A 21,691-nucleotide genomic window follows, 5' to 3' on the forward strand; every position below is an offset into this window, starting at 1 on the left:
GCCTCCTGTGCACCAGGCCTCTATCCTATATAATAAAAGGGGAATATGCGAATTGACCCTAAAAGTGGAATGATCAGAATGACCGCTGGATCAGTCACTATGACACGCACTGACCACCTCTCAGTTCCTTTCCCCAGCATGCAGACTCTGATCGCCTTATGGCAAACGGGGAACCAGGAGTGGGTGGTGGGGGATGCAGACAGCGCCAGGCCAAGGCCCCCACCCCTCTGGTTTCCCCACACACAGAGGGCAACCCACGGCAGGGGTGGTGCCAGCGAGCCAGCAGTAGCAGCCAACCTCTCAGTCCCTTCCCCCAGCCATCAGGACTAATCACCCGTTGGTGAAAGGGGAACCAGGGGTGGGTGGTGGCGGGGGCAGGACCAGCTGTGGGCAGCTGGGGAAGATGGCTCTGATTGCAGGCCAGGCCTAGGGACCATACCCATGCACAAATTTTGTGCGCTGGGCCTCTAGTTCACCATATTTATTCCCTACCTCAAACATAACTGGTCTCACCAGTTTCTGAGACTTTGGGTTTAGCAGTGTAACTTGGCATGCTTTATGCTTTCCCATAGCAATCTTAAAATTCAACTTTCTCAAGTCTAAGTTAGTTGCTACTCATCCATCTGCTTTCTAACTTCCAAAAATGTTTTCCTGATAATCCTAATCTATGCACTTAATATAATTTTAGGATTTCAGGAAGAATCAGAACCAAATGAAAATCTAATGAGTAGTTCAACATTCTGTCTTCAACAAGGCAGACCTAATGCTGAATTGAACACTTGAAAGGGTGTTGTTAGTATATGCTTAGGTATATGGTTCAGGTAAAAATGAACCATTCAATAGAGATAAGTTGTCCAGCTAAATAGAGCAAAGGAATTGAGGGTCAGTAATACAGATAGAGCCCTTCATTGTGTAATAATGAAAGGATTATACTATTGTTAAATAGATGCCTAAATACATGCAGAAATCCAATCAGCAGAGACAAAAAACAAATAGTAAGAATGCCATTCCCTAACCATTTTTAGAAGCCATGCTTATAAAATTGGTCAAATAGATTTATTATGAAAGATTATAAGAATGTCAATTTTTTACATTGCTTAAACTATTCAAACAATGTGGTAGGTGATCATTAGCAAATGCTCTAGATCAGTGCTTCTCATATGTTAATGTGTATATGACTCACATGAGTGTTTTGTTAAAATGCCAATTCTGAGTCAGTAACTCTGGGGAGGAACCTGATAATATTTTTTTTAACAAGGTTCTTAGGTAATTCTGAGGCTGCTAGTCTATAAACCACAATTTGAGTAGCTACCTGGGCATTGGGATTTTTAAAAGCTCTTTAAATTAATCTAACATGCAAAATATTTGGGAAGTCATTCGGTAATTCATTTCCTTCAAATCAGTAGTATTGGCAAAGCAGGGTATAACTCATCAAGGTAAGTTGAGTCATTTAAAAAGGCAAAATTTCTCTATAATTATTTTTCTTCCTTTTTAATTTCCTTTCTTAAAATAATTATTCATTCACTTTGACAAAAATAAACATTTATTTAGTGCCCGATCAGTGTTAGGTATAGCTGTAGGAAATACAAAGGAAAATAAGACTTACCAATTTAAAAGACAGTCAAGCAAATAAATTGCTATGAAAGTCCTATACTAAATGTTTCAACATAGTATTGTGGGATGGGAGAGACACCAGTGATTCATCCAGCAAGGCAAGAAATAATGCTAGTATATAATATCATCAGGAAATCACTTAGCAATTCACACTGACTCCTTATCTCAATCCTGTTGTTCATTCTTTTCACCCAGGGAACAATTCACCTGACACGCTCTCTTTCCCTATAAGGCGAGTTGAGTATTACATCCTATGCCACATGCCATATGAACCATCTGTGAACAAGAATAACTTGTGTGGCTTTAGAAAACAAAATTCAATCGCATCAATTTTTAAAATTGTATTGGCTTTACTCAGTGATTCATGAATCAAACAACATCCTGTCTAGCGGACAGAAAGGAACCACAAGGAGTTATACAAAATGAAAGATTTTTATAGGCAGAAGAGAGTGGGAACAAAATATTATACTAGCAAAAAGTGGATTGGTTATAGCAAGGTCACCTTCTTTTAGGAGATGGTAGTCAGGGGTCTATCAGGCACTATTGTTGAGATTATATCTGTTAGACTTGTTTAAGATTCCATTTCTGAGAGAGCTGAACCTGTAGTTAAGTTGTCTCTGGAGATGTAGGGGGTTAGCATAAGTTACTCCATTGGGGGCCTATTGTCTTATTTTTAACAGTGGTCCCTAAAACAGGCATAGACATTAGCTAAAAAGGAAATGAACTATGTTTTGAGCCAGGCAGAAATGAAATTAGTCACATTACCTACATATCTTTAAACAAATCTCTAAAGTTATTTAAAGACAATTTTTAAGAAAAAAAAATATAGGTACCTAGTAAGGAAATGGTGTATTCTGGGATACCTGATCTTCTGGTATCATCTTGATACTTTTGTTAAAGGTATGGGCAGAAAGATTCTAGGACCTATGCATAGGAATATACACTGAGTGGCCAGATTATTATGACCACCTGATGTTTGTAGGCAAATTAGCTAGTATAATTTTGAGCTGAAGTTGCTAGAGGGCCAGACCATTATAAATAGGGAAGCAGGTTGTTTACCACAACAGTAGAAGTGATTTTTTTTTCTGAAGATATGGGTAAACAACACGATATAACAGCCTTTGAATGTGGGATATATACATATATATATACTAGAGGCCTGGTGCACGAAAGTCATGCACTCGAGGGCAGGGGGTCCCTCAGACCGGATTGCAGGGACCCCACTGATGCACAATTGGGGCCGGGGAGGGACAACGGGAGGGTTCCAGGGCGTGTCCGGCCCATCTCACTCAGTCCCAATTGGCCAGACCCCAGCAGTAAGCTAACCTATTGGTCAGAGCATCTGCCCCCTGGTGGTCAGTGCACGTCATAGCGAGCAGTTGAGCAGCCTTAGCCTATCATTAGCATATTACACTTTGATTGGTTGAATGGCCGACCAGATGACCGGACATTTAGCATATTGGGCTTTTATTATATAAGATTACATATATAAATATATATATTATACTTCTCTCTGTATTACCCCATTTAGAGAATAGCTTTGATTTCTCTCTAATTTTAGATTACTCAGAGTAGAGGAAGATCCAGAATCAGTTATGAAGACTATATTACATGAAATCCCACTAAAAAAATATCCATGGTGTATGCATATCAATCCATCCTCTTGTCCAGATAGAAGAGTTGTTTGGGAGAGTTAGACTTGGGCATACCACTCCATTCAGGGGGGGAAATATTATGGGAAAAATAAAAGTTATGCAGAAATTCAAAGGGAAGACAAACATTTCTATGGAAATGTTTTCCTATAGGGATTTCAAAAATATTTTGGAACTGCCCTGAAATATGAAAAAAATATTTCATCACATGAAAAAAGGATAGATGTCTCGTGCATGTATACACTGTAGGATACAGAGTAGAATAGAATTTTTAAAGTGTCTTATTAATTAATTAATTATACACTTCTGCTATCTTGTTATGCTTTTTGTATTTTGTTTCTCTTTGCTGTTTTCTATTTTATACAATACTAGAGGCCCAGTACACAAAATTTGTCCATGGGGGAGGGGGTCCCTCAGCCCAGCCTGCACCTTCACCAATCCGGAACCGCTCAGGGGATGTCTGACTGCCAGTCGGACATCCCTCTCGCAATCCGGGACTGCTGGCTCCTAACCTCTCACCTACCTGCCTGCCTGATTGCCCCTAACCCAGGGGTGGGCAAACTTTTTGACTCGAGGGCCACAATGGGTTCTTAAACTGGACCGGAGGGCCGGAACAAAAGCATGGATGGAGTGTTTGTGTGAACTAATATAAATTCAAAGTAAACATCATTACATAAAAGGGTACAGTCTTTTTTTTTTTAGTTTTATTCATTTCAAACGGGCTGGATCCGGCCTGCGGGCTGTTGTTTGCCCACAGCTGCCCTAACCACTTCTGCCTGCCTGTCTGATCGCCCCCTAACTACTCCCCTGCCAATCTGATCATCCCTAACCACCTCTGCCTCGGCCCCCACCACCGTGGCTTTGTCTAAAAGGGCATCCAGAAGATGTCTGATCTAATTAGCATATTACCCTTTTATTAGTATAGATGGAAACTATTCCTTTTTTGCTTGGAGCATTGGCAGCATTTTTAACAAATATATTATTCTTTTTCTTCTAAAATGTATTTCACCATTTTTATTTTGGTAAAATATATATATATCATAAAATTTACTATTTTAACCATTTTGTGTATAGTCAGTACATTCACATTGCTGGGCAACAATGACCACCACTCATCTTCAGAGATTTTTCATCATTTTCAACTAAAACTCTATACTCATTAAACAACAAGTCCCCATTTCCTCCTCCCTCCAGCCCCAGGCAACCATAATTCTACTTTCTATTTCTATGAATCTGGCTACTCTAGGAAACTCATATAAGTGAAATCATACAGTATTTGTCTTTCTGTGACTGGTTTATTTTACTTAGAATAACGTCCTCAAGGTTCATGCATGTTACAACATGTGTAAAAACTTTCTTCCTTTTTAAGGCTGAATAGTATTCCATGGTATGTGCATACCATAGTTTGTTTATCCTTTCATCCACTGATGGACACTTGAATTGCTTCTACCTATGATTTTTCATGAATAATACTGTTATGAATGGGTGTACCAAAATCTGTTTATTTCTACTTGTACTGCTTTTGCATATGTATGCAGAAGTGAAATTTCAGGATTTTTTAGTAATTCTATGTTTAATAATTTTTGTTGTTGTTAATCCTCACCAGAGGATATTTCCTCATTGATTTTTAGAGAGAATGGAAAGAGGGGGGAGAGGCAGAGAGAAAAATCGATGTAAAGGAGACACATCTATCGGTTGCCTCCCCCATGCGTTCGGGCCAGGGCCAGGTATCCAGCCTGAAACCAAGGTATTTGCCCTTGACCAGAATTGAACCTGGGATCCTTCAGTCCACAGGCCAATGCTCTATCCACTGAACAGAACCAGCCAGGGCACTATGTTTAATATTTTTAAGGAACCATCATACTGTTTTACACTGTGGTTGTACCATTTTATAGTCCACCAGCAATATGCAAATGTTCCAATTTCTTGACATCCTCATTAACACTTATTTCCTGTATTTTTTTATAATAGCCATTTAATAGAATAAAGTAATATTTCATTGTGATTTTGAATTGCATATACCTAATAAAATAATGATGTTAGACAACTATTCATGTTCTTAATGACCATTTCTATATCTTCTTTGTGAAATGTCTATTCAAATCCTTTGCTCAATTTTTAATCCAGTTGGTTATTTTTGTTGTTGTTGAGTTAGCTTACATATACTAGATACTAATGCCTTATCTGTATATGACTAGTAAATATTTTCTGCCATTCTATGGGATACCTTTTTACTCTATTGATTGTATCCTTTGAAGTCCAACATAATTTTTTTTCCTTTTGTTGCCTGTTTTTTTGGTATTATATACAAGAAATAATTGCCAAAATCAATGCTCTAAAGCTTTTCCCCACATTTTTTTTCTAAGAGTTTGGTAGTTTACCTCATATGTTTAGTTCTTTGATTATTTTGAGTTAATTATTATATACGGTTTAAGGTAATCTATATACCTGTCTTTTTACCAGTACCATATTTTGTAGCGTTGTAACAAGTTTTGAAATTAAGAATGTTGTGATTTCCAACTTTGTTCTTTATTTTCTAGATTGTGTATTTAGGATCCCTTGTATTTCATATAAATTTTAAGATGGATATATTTCTGCAAAAAAAATGTTAGAATTTTAATAGAGATTGCATGAAATCTGTAGATTGCTTTGGGTAGTATTGACATCTTAACAATATTAAGTTTTTCAATCCATGAACATGTGATAGCTTCCCATTTAATTGTATTATCTTTAATTACTTTCAACAATGTTATATACTTTTAGTGTGCAAGTCTTTCATCTCTTTGGTTAACTTTATTCCTAACATTTTATTATTTTTAATGCTATTGTAAATGGAATCATTTTTCTTAATTTTCTTCTTGGATTTGATTTTTATTAGTATGTACAAACACAACAGATTTTTGTATGTTGGATCTGTATTTTGAAACATGTTTGATCTTACTCTGCTTCAACTTACTAAATACTTACAGAATTTTTTTTCTCCTTACTATGCTTCAAAAATTTAGTTGAAGGTTTTATTTGTTAATTTTTTCCCCTGAAACTTACTGAGTTCTTTTGTCTTATTAAAGTGTGCTATTTTAATTAAGAAAAATTTCCTTCTATCAGGAATTTGGTAAGAGGCTATATTCTCTAATAATTTTAGGGCCTCAAATCTATCTTCTAAAATACTAAAAATATATGCTATATAACATTTATTTATGTACCTATTTTATCCCAAGCCACATAAAAATATCAATAATTTCTAAAAGTGGAAATTGTACAGGTCTCATTTGTGATCACAAGTGCATTAAAATTTTTAATTATTGAGAAATTAAATTTAAAAATAACTAACCACTAGGAAATGTTAGAAGATCTTACACAACTCTTGCATCAAACCTATATAACAAAGAGCTAATACGCTAATCTTACCGAACCGAACGGCAGAATGACCTTCCAGAATGACCAGTGAGTGGGGCCACGGGGCTGCAGGGCCTCGAGGGCTGAGCTCCTTACACGAATTTTGTGCATCAGGACTCTAGTGAGAATATAAAGAAAATGACAATATGATGTTTTTACAATATAAAAGATAAAGAAATAGAAGGCATGATTAGTATTATAATCAAGACAGAAGCGAAAGTTATTTCAAAGAACTTTCTAGAGTGCATCCACCTCAATGGTCTGACAAATGAGTTATCTTAAACTCTCAAGGCACAGATAATTCTCATATAAAATGTTTGAAAAGATAGCTATTATTATGCTAATGCAAAAAACCTAACAACATGCTTTAAAAATGAACCAAGCCAATCTCACTGATGAATATAAGTACTACATTCTGAACATTTAGCAAATTGAATCCAGCATTCTCCTATAAAATAATATAATACATAGCCAATTTTATGTCATAAATACAAGATGTACTGTATCCTTCATTCTTAGCAGTTGATCTTGCTTCTTACTTCACTCGGAATACAAAGGTTATGCAGTGTAAACACTCTGAACTTTTTTTTAATATTAAGTGTCTCTGCAATAGTAACCCTCCAGCTGGCCTTTTAATTCCAAGCTTCCTTGATTCTGCTAGTACTTTTCCCATCATTTTATTCCCACTTCAATTTCCCACATCTTCAGTGAGACCTCTCCATTGACTCATTCCTTTACATCTGCAACATCATGCTATGAGTAATTCTTCTTCTCTTCACATAATTAGTTGTCTACTTCACTTCCTTACCATGTTCTTATTTCTTAATCAGCTGCAATTTATATCCTGTTCCACCTTTGTCCCACTTTCCCCAATATCTCCAACATCTTACTTGTCCAAATAAGTATAGTTTTCTCATACTCGCCAGTCATAGACTGATTTAAAAAATTAATGGTGTTGACTATGCTCCTTTGCCTGTAGTGACTACTCTTCCTTGAATCTCCTAAGGAAGACATTAAAGACTGTTTAGTCATTACCTGCCCCTTGAAGTGTTCAAATTAGATCCCAGCTGATCCATTGATATTTCCTTCTATAATATTAAACAGCTTGTCAAGCCTGCCTCCTTCCTGTGGAAAATAAATGAAAAAACAAACTACCGAATAATCTCCTACATTAAGATAAATGGTTAATTAGGCAATCTGAAAACTAATGAGGCAGATTATGTGTTTTTGACAGAATCCACAGGTCATGTTCCAGAATTTGGATAAAACCTAACTACCAAATTAATATATAAAAATATATACAGAATCCTGAATAAGAGTATCTATTTAAATTGAAAAGTAAACTTTCTTGCAAGAAAAACCTTAAGACTATATGGGAATAGTAGTTTTTCTTCTGTTTAAGTTTATGACTGATAAAATATGTGGCAACGTTCAAAATAATTATAAAGGAAATGAACAATAAGTTATCAGAGTCTTTATGTTGAGAACAAGGGGATGAGTTACCTTTTGATCGACATACCTAGAAGTCAAAATCCAAACCCTGACATCTACCCCACTGCAGGCTGTTATTATGCAGTGTATTCATCTAGACTTCAACCCGACGTCCCACACAACACTTGGAAAAGTATGGGCCCAACAGATGTGTATTATGTTTACCCACTAATCTGGCAGACCTAGAAAAATTATTTCCCATAACATTTTGTATACTGTGGAGATTTCAGTGCCAAAATTGGTGTTGGCTCATTAAAACTAGTGGGAAAATCTGAAAAGTATATATATGTCCAGACGGCCTTCCCTGGAATGAGTGTTTCAGAATAAGCACATAAATTTGGTTTGTGGTCGCTTAAGTTCCTATTCTCATTCCCAAATACACTGTCTCTGTAGAACCAGATAAAATAATCCATGTGGAATTTGAATAGTTTAAAGTAGTACACGTGCCAGCACTTTGTACAACATGAAATTTCCTCCACATAAACAAATGTGATTAAAAACATAGTTAACAAAAGAACTAAAAGCAACATCTATGGATTAATTTTGACACTTGACATCCCAGATAGTCATTCCTACTCTCCTCCATTTATTTCGGAAGTCACTAAATATTTGCCATTTGAAACTTTTAGAAAGCATATTCATTATCTATATCATCTATCTATCTATCTATCTATATAAAAGCCTAAACAACCAAACAACCCGAAAGACCAGAATGACTGGTCACTATGACACGCACTGACCACCAGGAGGCAGACGCTTAAAGCAGGAGCTGCCCCCTGGTGGTCAGTGCGCTCCCACAGCAGGAGCACCACTCAGCTGACTGACCCATCCCTGCAGCCCACCAGCCAGGTGGCAGCCACTTACTCCCTCAGTAGTCCTGCAGGTCCAATCTCCAGAGACTGGGCCAGGCACCAAAGGACCAGTGCCACCAGCAGGATCCGGACAATGCCGCCAGCCTCCTGGAAGTCAGCCTCGGCCACTTACCCTTCCTAGAAGCTCCACAAGGAAGAAACAATATAAAAGTGGCCACCAGGTGGCTCCTGACAACCAGCGTGAATGTCAGAGGGACAGGTCGGGATAGGCCAGCTCAGAGGTTTGATCACATCCTGGTCCCCCTACCCCCCTGGGAACCCCACCCATGCACAAATTCGTGTACCAGGCCTCTAGTATTAAATAAGATACACTAATACACTAAAAATAAGGAAGATTTCAGAGAAAGCCATTTTCCTGGACCCTCATATCTCAAAGGCCTGACACATGTACCCTTTACACTGGATCCTGGTTTCCATTTGTTCTGTTCTCTTTCTAAAAAAGACCCCAATATTCTCCTCCTTTGCAAAATACTGCAGCAATCATATTTATTCTTTCTCCCACTCATCTCCACCTCAATCAATCCTGTTACTATAGTCATTTTACTATGTGTTTACTTGGTAACATAACTGTTTTTTTGTAAAACACTTTTAATGACTCTGCTGTCTACAAATAAAATGTAGTTTAAATTCTTTAACCTGACATTCAATCCTCCAAAGTCAAATAAATCTCTAAAGTTGCATTATTTCCAGTAACATTTACTCACTTGAAAAATCAGGCCTGCAAGTACCCAAGATGAACTAGTTTTTTCTTTTGCTCTTTCCTCCTCATTAATTTAAATGTTCTTTCTTTGCTCTCTACCTAGCTAAGGCCTATCTTTTAAGAATTAATTTATCTTCATTTACCTAAAATACTTCCTCTAGATTACAATGATGTTTCTGTCAGCTTAAGTAGAGCAATTATAGGCTGTACAATTTATTGAGGAGTTTTCATGGTGTCTTAACTCTCCGATTATTCTCTTGAAATATTATTTAAATGTTGTATGAAAATTTATATTAAATTTTGAAGGTATTTCAATTTGGGGTGGTGATTTTCCCAGCTAGATTGAAAAGATTTGGGGGTAAGTTTTTATGCTTTTTGTATCCCCTCTGGCAATGAGTACATATAATATCTGTGTCTTCACCAACTGCTAGCTTAGTTGAAAATAAAATTTACCATCTCTATGGTTCAGAGATTACAGTTAAAAGCTAAAGATAGACACACATACACACACATGCGCCTCTAGATACACACAAATCTAAAAGCGTATACATCTGAGATTACTTTTATTATGAAAAAATGTCAAGCATATATAAAAATATAGAATGAAATAATGACTCACCAATGACTCATTGTTCATCTTCAATAATTATTAATGACCAGGTAGTCTTGTTCTACCTATTACCTACATGTCTCTTTCCTCCCTGTATGGTTTAAACCCAATCGCAGATATCATAACAACATCAGAAATATTTCTAAAATGCATTAGCAACAGAATTTGTTATTAAGTACTCAGTGGGTTATTGGACTGGCTATCATTGGAGCCAAGTAGGAAGGTTGGATGAAGGTAAAGCAAACCTCAGTGTGATAGGCCAAAATCCTGATTAGCACAGCTACATGAAATGCTTATTTCTCAAAGAAGACTACACTCCAGCTGCCTTCTCCATTGAATAAGCTTCTACACGGCTACTTCCATGAAGGGATGGACAATTGACTTCCCCTTAGATTGCAGCTAATTGACTTAACTGTCTTTGTCCCAGAAGTTAAAATATCATTTTTTTAAAAATATATTTTATTGATTTTTTACAGAGAGGAAGGGAGAGAGATAGAGAGTTAGAAACATCGATGAGAGAGAAACATCAATCAGCTGCCTCCTGCACATCTCCTACTGGGGATCTCCATTGAATAAGCTTCTACACAACTACTTCCATGAAGGGATGGACAATTGACTTCCCCTTAGATTGCAGCTAATTGACTTAACTGTCTTTGTCCCAGAAGTTAAAATATCATTATTTTCAAACCATTCTTCTTTCTTCATTTTCATTTCTTCATTCTGCAAAATACAGTATGGAGCCTCTCTAAATAGCGATCATTTCTATTAGTCATGCGAGTGAACAATACCTCAAGCTTGGGAACTGGTTAAATGTAATTGGTTTGAGAACTTCAGGCCTCAGCTTTGCTAAAGTATTAGATATAAAACAAAGAAAGCTGCACAGAGATTCATAGTAATGAAACCCACAGATTTCCTTCACAACCATGGGAATAATCTAAAATAACTTATTGACATAACTGCATTTCTTGTACTGTTTTGGGATGTCTGTATTAAGAAATGTACTTTCAGAACACAAATCAGATTAAATGAACTACAGGTTTGAAAAGTGGTTTTAAAATAGAATTTTAGGGCAAGATGGTGAACTTTGAGATTCAATTATCTTGTAAAAAGCTATAGACACACAAACATACCCCTCTAGGCATACACAAATCTAAAAGAATATACATCTGAGACTATATGTTATTATTGTAATAAGATGGTTGAATTGAAGAGGAAAGAAAACGTTAAATTATATGACAAATGAAAGCAGGTGGCCATGTATTTTTGAGGTTTAATTTTTTTTATTTTCTGTTAAGTCTCATAATATTTTTCAAATAATAGTATTCATAAACTCCCTTATTTGCCATTAATATCTGACTTTCAGCTAGTTAAATTTTACAAGTCTTTATAGCAATATCTGCAATATGCATTACCAACCAGATATGTATTTTGCCAAAATACGTGCAGAGGACATGCATGAGGCATCCTGATGGGAGGAGTTACAGTGTGAGGGGGGACCAAGGAGCTGTACTTCATGGGATCAGTTTCTCTATGAGGAAAGGCCAAAGGCAGGAGAGAGAAGGCAGAGCAAGGGGAGGAGGTGGAGGCAGAGTAACGGGAGGTTGGGATTTGTTAACCTAGGAAATGCAAGCGCTTATTTATGAACCACTGGAAGGAACCAGGAGGAATGGAGGAGAAAGAGAGAGAGAGAGAGAGAGAGAGAGAGAGAGAGAGAGACTTAAAATGTAGGGAAAGGTTGATGCTGGTTCTAAAGATATGAAAGGAAATCAGGAAGCACTTATAGGACTGAACATGAGCAGAATAAGAGGCTCCTTTCTTCTGAGGCTAAAGAATAAGACGTGACAGTAAAAGCCACTATCACTTTGTCTGCACTAAGAAGACCAAAATAAAGAAGTTCACCATTGATGGCCTCAGCTTGCACCAGGATGAAGAACATATCCATTTTCAGAGAGATGAGCATAGGGAAAGCTAAAGGACTTGAAATGGCTGCTTTGGGAAAATGGCCTAAGAGCCTGCACAGACAAGAAAGCAGCTGCTCAGAGCAGCTGAGCGCCAGGCTGAGTGGCCGGAGTGAACACTAATGTGATCTCCCACCACAGATAACTAAGTACAATGAAAGTTCTGCTTGACCTAATCTAGATGACATGCTACTCTATAAAACTAATCTGCCATCGCAGGCTAGCTGACTGTCAAGCAGGAGATATTTTTCTCACTAGATAAATTGTTCTCAAATGATTTATTTTTCCCTGGCTGTTGTGGCTCAGTGGTTGAGCATCAACCTGTGAACTAGGAGGTCATGGTTCAATTACAGGTTGTGGGCTCGATCCCCAGTAGAGGTTGTACAGGAGGCAGCAGTGTGGGAAACTGTTTATTGCCTTCACTATCTGATAAGCATAGACAGAGAACCCCCGAAGGCTGGTCGGAGCTAGGCACCACCTTTGTTTGTCCAGACAGTAGATGCTGAAACTACTCCCCCATTTATTATTGTGTAAATCCTTGCTGATGGGCTAGTCTGCCTGTTAATGGGGGGTCGCCTGCCTAAGGGCTATGCTATGGGTGCATCCCAGATCAATAAAAGCTTGGAAAAGCCTAAGCACGGAGGAAGTCCTTCCCCTTGAGTTGGACTACTCGCCTGGTCCCCCAATATTTACAATTATCTCTTGTCTTTTCATATTCATTTGTGTGCGGCTCAGGTCATGGTTCAATTACAAGTCCCTCATCCACGTGGGACGTGGAAGGAAACACTCAACACAGCAGATCAATGATTCTCTCTCATTGATGTTTCTAGTTCTCTCTCCTTCTCCCTTCCTCTCTCTAAAAATCAATAAAAACATACTTTTTAACGTATTTCTTTTTTCTCGCATACTACTCCCAGTATGTGAAGGCCAAGATTCTCCTCAATATCTCAGGAGAATTGGCATCAGCTACAGAAAAATGGTGACTCAGAGGGGTCCACTGGCCAAATGTGTCCTGCAAATGTTTTGCTTGAGTGTTTCAAAATTTAGGAAATTAAACATAAAACTCTGGACTTGCCATATTTCTTATAAAAGTCCAGAGGTCCCTTGGTTTGTGTAAAGAATGGGGAGAATGGCAGTCACCACACACTCTTTCGCTCACCATGCTCACCATGTTGTCTTAATTCAGATAGTTGTACTTCCTTCTGCTGGAAAGGGAATGGTATTTATTAAGAGGAATTATTAATCTAATGTTACACTTTCACCTATACTACAAAACACACGTAAGATCATAGAAATAATCTGTAAAATAAGAAATATGCCAATCACTGATGATCCTATTCAGGCAATTCTGGGGCTGACAGGCCTGCCTGAGCTCCTCCTCCACTTATTGATAAAACCATCCATCACTACTCAGCTGGTGAGTGCAAAGACATTAAAAAGTTGTGAGTTGCAGTTGATGTGTAAAATCTCACCAAGACTATTGCAATAGCCTCTCAACTGAGCGCCTTGTTCAAGACCTTCTTCTCCTACGATCTCTCCCCAACACAGCAGTATTGTTCACATATGTTGTTTTACAAATGTGGAGAGCACAGCCCGATGAGGTCAAATAGCTTACCCAACAATACAGCTGCTGGGTCTGAGACCAGAATGCGGGCCTTAGCATGTCTTCCAGTGCTTTTTGTGGTCTGTCCTGTCTTTAAAAACACTGCTTAGTTCCTGAAAACTAAAAACATGCTGTTGTGTTTTTGCGAAACTTGTTTATAACAATTAAATGCTCCTTGGATTTCATTGTATAGGAATGTAACCCCTGCTGCTGTACTCCATACTCAAACATATACATGCACCACCTCATTTGGCAGTAAACACACAGTAATGGTTTCCCTCAAAGGAGACACACTGTACATGAATATGGTGATTGGTCTTTAAAAGATATTTCTACCTTATGCACAGGACAGCTAAAGTTAGCACAAATTTAAAAATGCTTTGAAACAAAATAGTCTTCCATGAACAGTTTTTATGTCTTTTGGATGCTGCTGCAACAGAGTTACTTAGCAAATCTGTGTCTTATTTGGAAAAATAAGTGTTTTAGGGTACTGGGTAAATCTGGAGAAACGCAGTTCTAAAAATCTTCTATTCATCTCATCTTCTGGAATCTAGTACATTTCACAATGACCCTGAGAATTTTGTATACATTCTAATTTTAAAGAATAATAAACCTGGCAAGATTATAGCTTTATATTTGACAATTATTCATTAATAATAGCTTTACTCTACTTTTTGGATTACTAGGGAGTTAATTATATGACATTTCACTGTAAATAAATTCTGAGTGGCATTTATAAAAGCTTAAGAATGTGGTATTTAAGATAAACGAGTAACAGGATTCTAATTTAGCTTGTGTGGTAACTTTTCGTGTAATTTTCTAAAAGTTTTGCTAATAACTGTAGGGGTCAAATTCAAGATATAATAATTTAGAAAGAAATAGACACAGTTAACTCCTGATTAATCATGACAATAAAGAACAGAGAAGTATTAATAATTTATTTAATAAGTTAACACTCAATTGCACTTACTGTGTGCCAGGTAGTGTTCAAAAAGCTTTATAAATTTTCAATAACTGAATATTCACAACAAACCTATGAGGTGCATGTACTATTATTATTATTATCCTCAGTTTATCAATGAAGGAGGAGAGCTCTGGAAAAACTAAGCAATTTGCCCAGATTGTGTATCTAACAAGTACCTCTCTCAGTTCAACAAATAAGATAGCATTTGACTGCTTGAACATGTTCAGGTGACATAGGAGGAAAACCATTTTTGGAATGAGAAAACAAGGCAAGGAGAAGAGAAGCAGAGTTATAAATGAGAAAGACTCAAATGAAGACAGGAGCAAAATGCAGGGCACTGAGAAATAGGAATGAAGACCTGATGCTGAAAGTGAACTTAGTGCTCTAACCCAGCCTCCCATTTTTCAGACATGGTGGCCAAGAAAGATTCAATATTGTCAACTTTCCACGGATGACTAACCTTAAGGCTTGGAGCAGAACTCTGGTGGACTGTCTCATTGGGCATCATTTCTGAGCCAGGCCTGCACTGAGCACTTAGGGTCAAATCTAAACCAAACAGGGTCCTCACCCATCCAGAGGTTGGCATTAAGAAGAAATGACCAATAAACACACACATCATTACTGTAATATGAGGTAAGTGCTGGACAAAGAGAAAAAAAAAACTAGTTAACACTGCTTAGGCGGAGAGGGAGCCTACAGAATAATGAACTGTCAAGGAGCAATGTAAAGGGCAAACAAAATTCTGCCAGTCAGCGAAGAGGAAAGGCCAATGCGGGCAAAGTACTAAGCCCACAAGACAGACCGGAGTTCATGGCCACGGCGCATCTCATGAATACCATGTCTATTAAGTCTACTGTATTCACTTGAATATTTTTAAATTAAACCAATATCTGTTGAGAGCCTATTATGTGCCAGGCAATGGCACTTCAAAGATGAATGATGAAAATGTAACTGTCTTCAAGTCTCAGGGAGTTCACAATCAAATTAGGGAAGCCAATTAGACTCAAGTGGAAGCAGATTAGCCAAAGTGATAAGAGAAAAGTCTTAGTCTGTTCTGGGCTTGTAGTCCAAAGAAGTAGTTTCTGTCTGGAGAGGACATGTTGGTAAGAAAGGTTTCAAGATGAAGCAACACTTGGTTTGAATCTTGAAACATGGATAGATAAGTGTTAGCTAGAGTGTAAGTAAATGAAAATCTGACTTAAATAGTACCTTTCTGCTCATGTCAAAGACTGCCCTACTTGATAAGAAGGCAAGCTTGATCATTATCTTGTAACAGGCTTCTCAGGGCATCTGGATGCATATCAGTTAGATAGGCCCTAAAGAGAAATAAATAACTGTAAATCTATAAACCTCAAACATAACCCATAGTCTCAACTGGTTCTAAATGACACCAGACCACATGAAGTGTCAAATTCCTTTTAAAGCACTTTCCAGATGAATGAATCACAGAATAAAATGACCATGGCTCTGGAAAATAAATAGAAATCCTGGTCTATTTTATTCTTTTCCTTTACACTGTTGGAAAATCTCAACCAAGCAGTATAGTTTCCTAAACCACACGGGCCTCACCACAGACCCCGCCAGCTTAGTTCTGGTGTCCAAACATTCGGAGTGAAGCTTTGCCTTCATCTCTTTGGGTGGCAACTGAGAAATGGCCCATGGAAAATAAGAAAAACAGATGTGGAAAGAAAAAAAAAACTGTGACCCTTAATTTTGCAGGTTGAAGAAACCAGATCATACCCAGACCCTTGCAGTACATGAGGAAGAGGTTAGTAGTGGGAGCGAGTAGGGACAGTGTTGTGGTTTGCGTGGATTAATATGTTGGCTCAAAAGCAAGCAGGTTGATGACTGGATCTGTAGTCAGGGATCAGTCAGCTTTTGATGGAAATTAATTGAGTGCAACAAAGGACACTTCTCAGCAATGTGCTTACCACCTGTTAATAGGGTTTAACCAATCCTAGACATCTCCAAGTTTGCCTTAAAAACCCAAATGATTTGTCAAACACCATGCATGTCTGAGAACATAATGAGCCAGGCTGAAGACCAATAAATGCCCTGGGATCTCAAGCATTTTTGAACCAAACATCACAGGGAAAGAAAGAGAATACCAAGAATACATAAGCCATAAAAAATGAAAATGAACAGAAGGAATAAACATTTTGAACCACACTTCATCAAACTAATCAACCAGTGCCTAAAACCAGCAATTCCTCTGAAGCCTCTTTAATAAGGCCACAAATCACCACTGTTGACACGGCACAGCAGGCACGCTTTTGCTGGATGGGATCTTGAAGACATGGACATCTGTTGCCCAAAGAAACTTTTTGAAAGGGACGAATTCAGTGGACAGCAATCTAGACTCATCATCCTGTATAGCAGATTTGCATTTTAACAGAAAACCAGTGAGAGTGGCATGGTGTCATATAAATAAAATTCTAGTCTTCTCATCGACCCATGGACTTTGCAGTAGACTATAATATCACAATAGTGACTGATTGATTGACATGTGTTAGGTGTAGTTACACATAATGAGTGATAGATCGTATCTGTAAGGTACCTGAGGTCAGAAGTAAACAATCTCATCAATTTATCCTAAAGTTGGCTGCAATATCCTGTGGAATTTAAGTAATTAAATGTGTTTAAACTAAATAGATAATTTTAAACTCTTGAGAATTTTTGCTTCAGAGAATTTTTTTGGACAGTGGACTTACAGCAATTAATTTTTTTAAACAAAATCCTGTAGAAGAACTTTATTTGAAATACAATAGCTAAAGAAAAGGGACATAGAAAGGGAGGAGAAGAGTGAGAGAGTGGGAGAGAGACAGAGAGGGAAAGGGAGGGAAGGAATGGATTTTGATGGGAAGAAAAGTGCTAATTTTAATTAACTGGCAATGGTTTGCATCTATATATAACTCATTAGCTGTCCTTGCATAACAGATGATTGTTTTTTATTTTCTCAGTGATAAAAGAAGATTTCCAGTCCCCAGAGTCAAAACCCACATGAGATGTTATATCTTCTCATGTGAATAATTACTCAGTGGTCAAGAAAAGACAGAGTCTTTGTCCACAAGTGGCTACCAGATTGAATCAGAATCAAGAGTTCCAATAGACTCTGGTCTGACTTCCAACAGAACACATTTCTATCCATTCATTCTTTCCTTGATTTTTTCCCAACAATTTTTGGGTGAACAAAACAGGCAAAAATCCCTTTCCTTATATTCTGGTGAGTGGAGATAATCAACAAAATATACAGTATGTTACATGTTGTATAAGTTAGATATAAATAAATACCAAGAATAATAATAAAGCATGGACTAGGGCTACAACATATGAAAGAAGGTTGCATTTTAGATCAAGAGATAAGGAAATACCTTATTGAAAGTGTGTCATTTGAATCAAAATCTGAAAGAGGTAAGGAAGTGAGCTGGGTAGATAGCTAGGAAAGCAGAATTCCAGGAAAGGAAAGAGCAAGGGCCAAAAGCCCTGGGTGGGTATGTGGTGTGTTTAGTAACATCCAAAAGGGCAGTGTGCCTGTACTAGAGTGAGAAGAGGTGTGGGCATTGAAAAGAGAATCAGAAAGCTTTTTGGGAACCAAATTATGGAGCACTTACATTAACAGGATTTTCTTCTCACTCTTATTGTAATGGGGATCCATTGAAGGATTTTAAGCAAAATAATATAATATGATTTATGCTTTATAACAGGATCTTTCAAGAAGACTTAGCCATGCCATAGATGGTTGCAACATACAATTCCAAAAATGTTTGAATTTTTAAAACCATCAGCGTTGATCAAAAAAGAACTCCAAATTTCTCATGTTATGGTGATGAAATTCAAGTCCAGTGATGGTGAGTAACTTCCCCAAGGTTATGCCAACAGTTGGTGGTTGAGCCAAAACTTTTCAATCTGGAGTATATATTGGAAGTCGAAGTGATGAGTTCTGTGGATGGAAACAGGAAAGTGCACTGCTTTATTTTTGGAAGAAGCCATATGCAGAGGGTTCACAAGATCTAATCACAATTTGGATTTTTACTTGATCTGGTCATAATGTAGCCATAGCCTAAGTCTTCATTTAGTACTAGTTATCCCAGTGAGAATGATATTTCACTTTTGCCATATTGTAGATACTCATCACTTTCGGCAAGACTTGGAACTGAGGAATAGGTTTACCATGGAGTACAAGGGACTAGTTAGACTAAAGACTAGATAAAGTAGACATGATCCAGGTTTGGTAAAAATCACCTTGACTGAACAGAAAAGGCTTCAGCGGGACTAAGAGCCCATCTTGGAGAACTGCTTTGGTAACATGTAGAATATAACCACCTTTCATATGTATGGCCATGCAGCTGAATATAATCTCCCAGTTCTTCAAAAGTTACACTATGTAAGGCAGATAGTTTTGTTATAGATCATATTCCTATTCATCTAGACCAGTGATTTTCAACCAGTATGCCGCAAGAATTTTTAAAACATGCAACACCTGAGTATTTAGTCAGAGACACTGACCTCTTTTCCCTTAGATTGTCAAATATGAAAATGACAATAGTCAACAACAATATCTGTCTGGTGTGAATGAATCAAAATTATACCTATTTTTTGGTCAGATCTGCAAAAACTATAATATATATTTTTGGTGTGCCACAGAATTTTAGTAATTAATTTATGTGTGCCATGAGATGAAAAGTTTGAAAATTGGTGATCTAGACCAAAGTATGGGGTTCATTTGGGGCATGGTTGTTTGACTTCTACTATATGCTCTTCAAATATTATATTCTTCTAGATTTTAATATCTCACATTTAATAATGGAAACCAAATAGAAGATAAATAAGGAAACACTGAATTCCATTCAATTAGCCATACACTTACCATCTGACCAAGCAATCTAACTCATAGAGATTACCTAAGTAAAATGCAAACCTATATTCACACAAAAACAACTTTGGACAGATGTTTAGTAACTTTATTCAAACTATCCAGATAATGGTCAGTGTGGCTCAGTTGGCTGGATTGTCATCTCATACACCAGAAGGTGGCAGGTTCCATTCCAGATCAGGACACATACTCAGGTTGTGGATTTGATCCCTGGCTAGGCGCATGCAGGAGGCAACTGATTGATGTGTCTCTCTCACACCAATGTTTCTCCCTCTTTAGCTCTCTCCCTTACTTTCTCTCTAAAATCAATAAAAAGCAAAAATGTTAAAAAAGAATCCAGATATTTGAACCAACCTAAATGTCCTATAAGGGGGGAATGTAGAAACAATCTGTGATATCTATATATAATGGAATACCTCTCAGCAATAATAAAAAAGATTTTGCCACTAAAAATAAAAAGATTGCATCCTTCTCCTCATAGATGGAATTGTGGTCCTTCTGTAGTTTGAGTTCTGGCCACATAGATCAAAACTCAATGCATAAATTCCCATATGGTGTGTCTCTGAGTATCTTTCATCATACCAAAACAACATAGAGCTTTAAAAACTGAAAGCACTCAAGGAGTAAGTATCACTAAAAATAAACCCAAGAAAATTTAAAAAGCCTAGACAAATCCTGAATGAGCACTATTACAGCTCCAGAGAGATGTCAGTCTTTTGAACATTGCCACCATAACCACATCAAGGCTTGCAATAAAAGGCTCAAATGAATCAGAATATGAAATAATTAAGCATCCACACATGCTTTTGTCTTCCAATTTAAAAAGAAGAGTATAGTATTCTAACAAAGATCTTATCAGTAAGATTAAGCTGTCAAAATAGAGCCCATCAGAAGTAGGACTGCTGCAATTCATTTCCTGGAAAAGATGACTAAAGATTTAGGATGAATTATAGAAAGAAAAGACTAGAGAAAGGAGGATCCCAGTAGACTGTTGTCATCTAGATGTGATGCCATGAGGATGATGTGAGGAAATTGATTCCAAAGCCACTATAACCACAGTGGAAAGACTGGCCTATATAGGATTTCAAATGAAAAGTTAATAAAACATGGTGATTGGCTAGATAAACAGCCAATCAATAGAGGAGTGAATTAAAAAATGACTAGTACTTCAAATCTAGATGTTAGAAGCAGAACCACTGACAGATGTAGGCAGTTAAAAAAGAAGAATTTGGATTGAGGAGAAGAGAATAAAAATAGAAGCTGCTATTTATTATTCACTACTTCCAATGTTCTAAGAACTGAAATCATTATCTCATTTAATTCTCTCAACAACCCTATTTATTCATATACTTATTCACAATCATTTTTCAAGTGCCTCTTATGGAGCAGGCATTGTCCTATGTAAACTTTTCTAAATGTACACATGAGGAAACTGAAATTCAGACAGAACTTATGCAAGGTACCATAGCCATAAATGGCAGAGCTGGAATGCAACCCAGGTTGAATGGATTCCAATGTCACCAGAGTTACATAAGATTTATTTTTGGATTTATGGTCTTCAAAAGCTGACAACTGACAAAAAAATCCTATATAATAAAAGGATAATATGCAAATTGACCCAACGGTGGAACAACCAGAACAACCACTGGACCAGTCACTATGAGATGCACTGACCACCTCTTGGTCCCTTTCCCCAGCCATAAGGCACCGATCACCCGATGACGAATGGGGAACCAAGGGTGGGTGGTGGAAGGGGATGGGGCCAGCTTTGGGCCAGGGAAGATGGCCCTGATCACAGGCCATGCCTAGGGACAGTACCCATGCACAAGTTTCATGCACCGGGCCTCTAGAAAGAAAGAAGGAAAAAAATAAAAGGAAGGGAGGGAGGAAGGGAGGAAGGAAGGAAGGAAGGGAGGAAGGAAGGAAGGAAGGAAGGAAGGAAGGAAGGAAGGAAGGAA

This window comes from Myotis lucifugus, unplaced genomic scaffold, assembly GCF_000147115.1.
Source record: "Myotis lucifugus unplaced genomic scaffold, Myoluc2.0 scaffold_182, whole genome shotgun sequence".
Taxonomy (NCBI): domain Eukaryota; kingdom Metazoa; phylum Chordata; class Mammalia; order Chiroptera; family Vespertilionidae; genus Myotis; species Myotis lucifugus.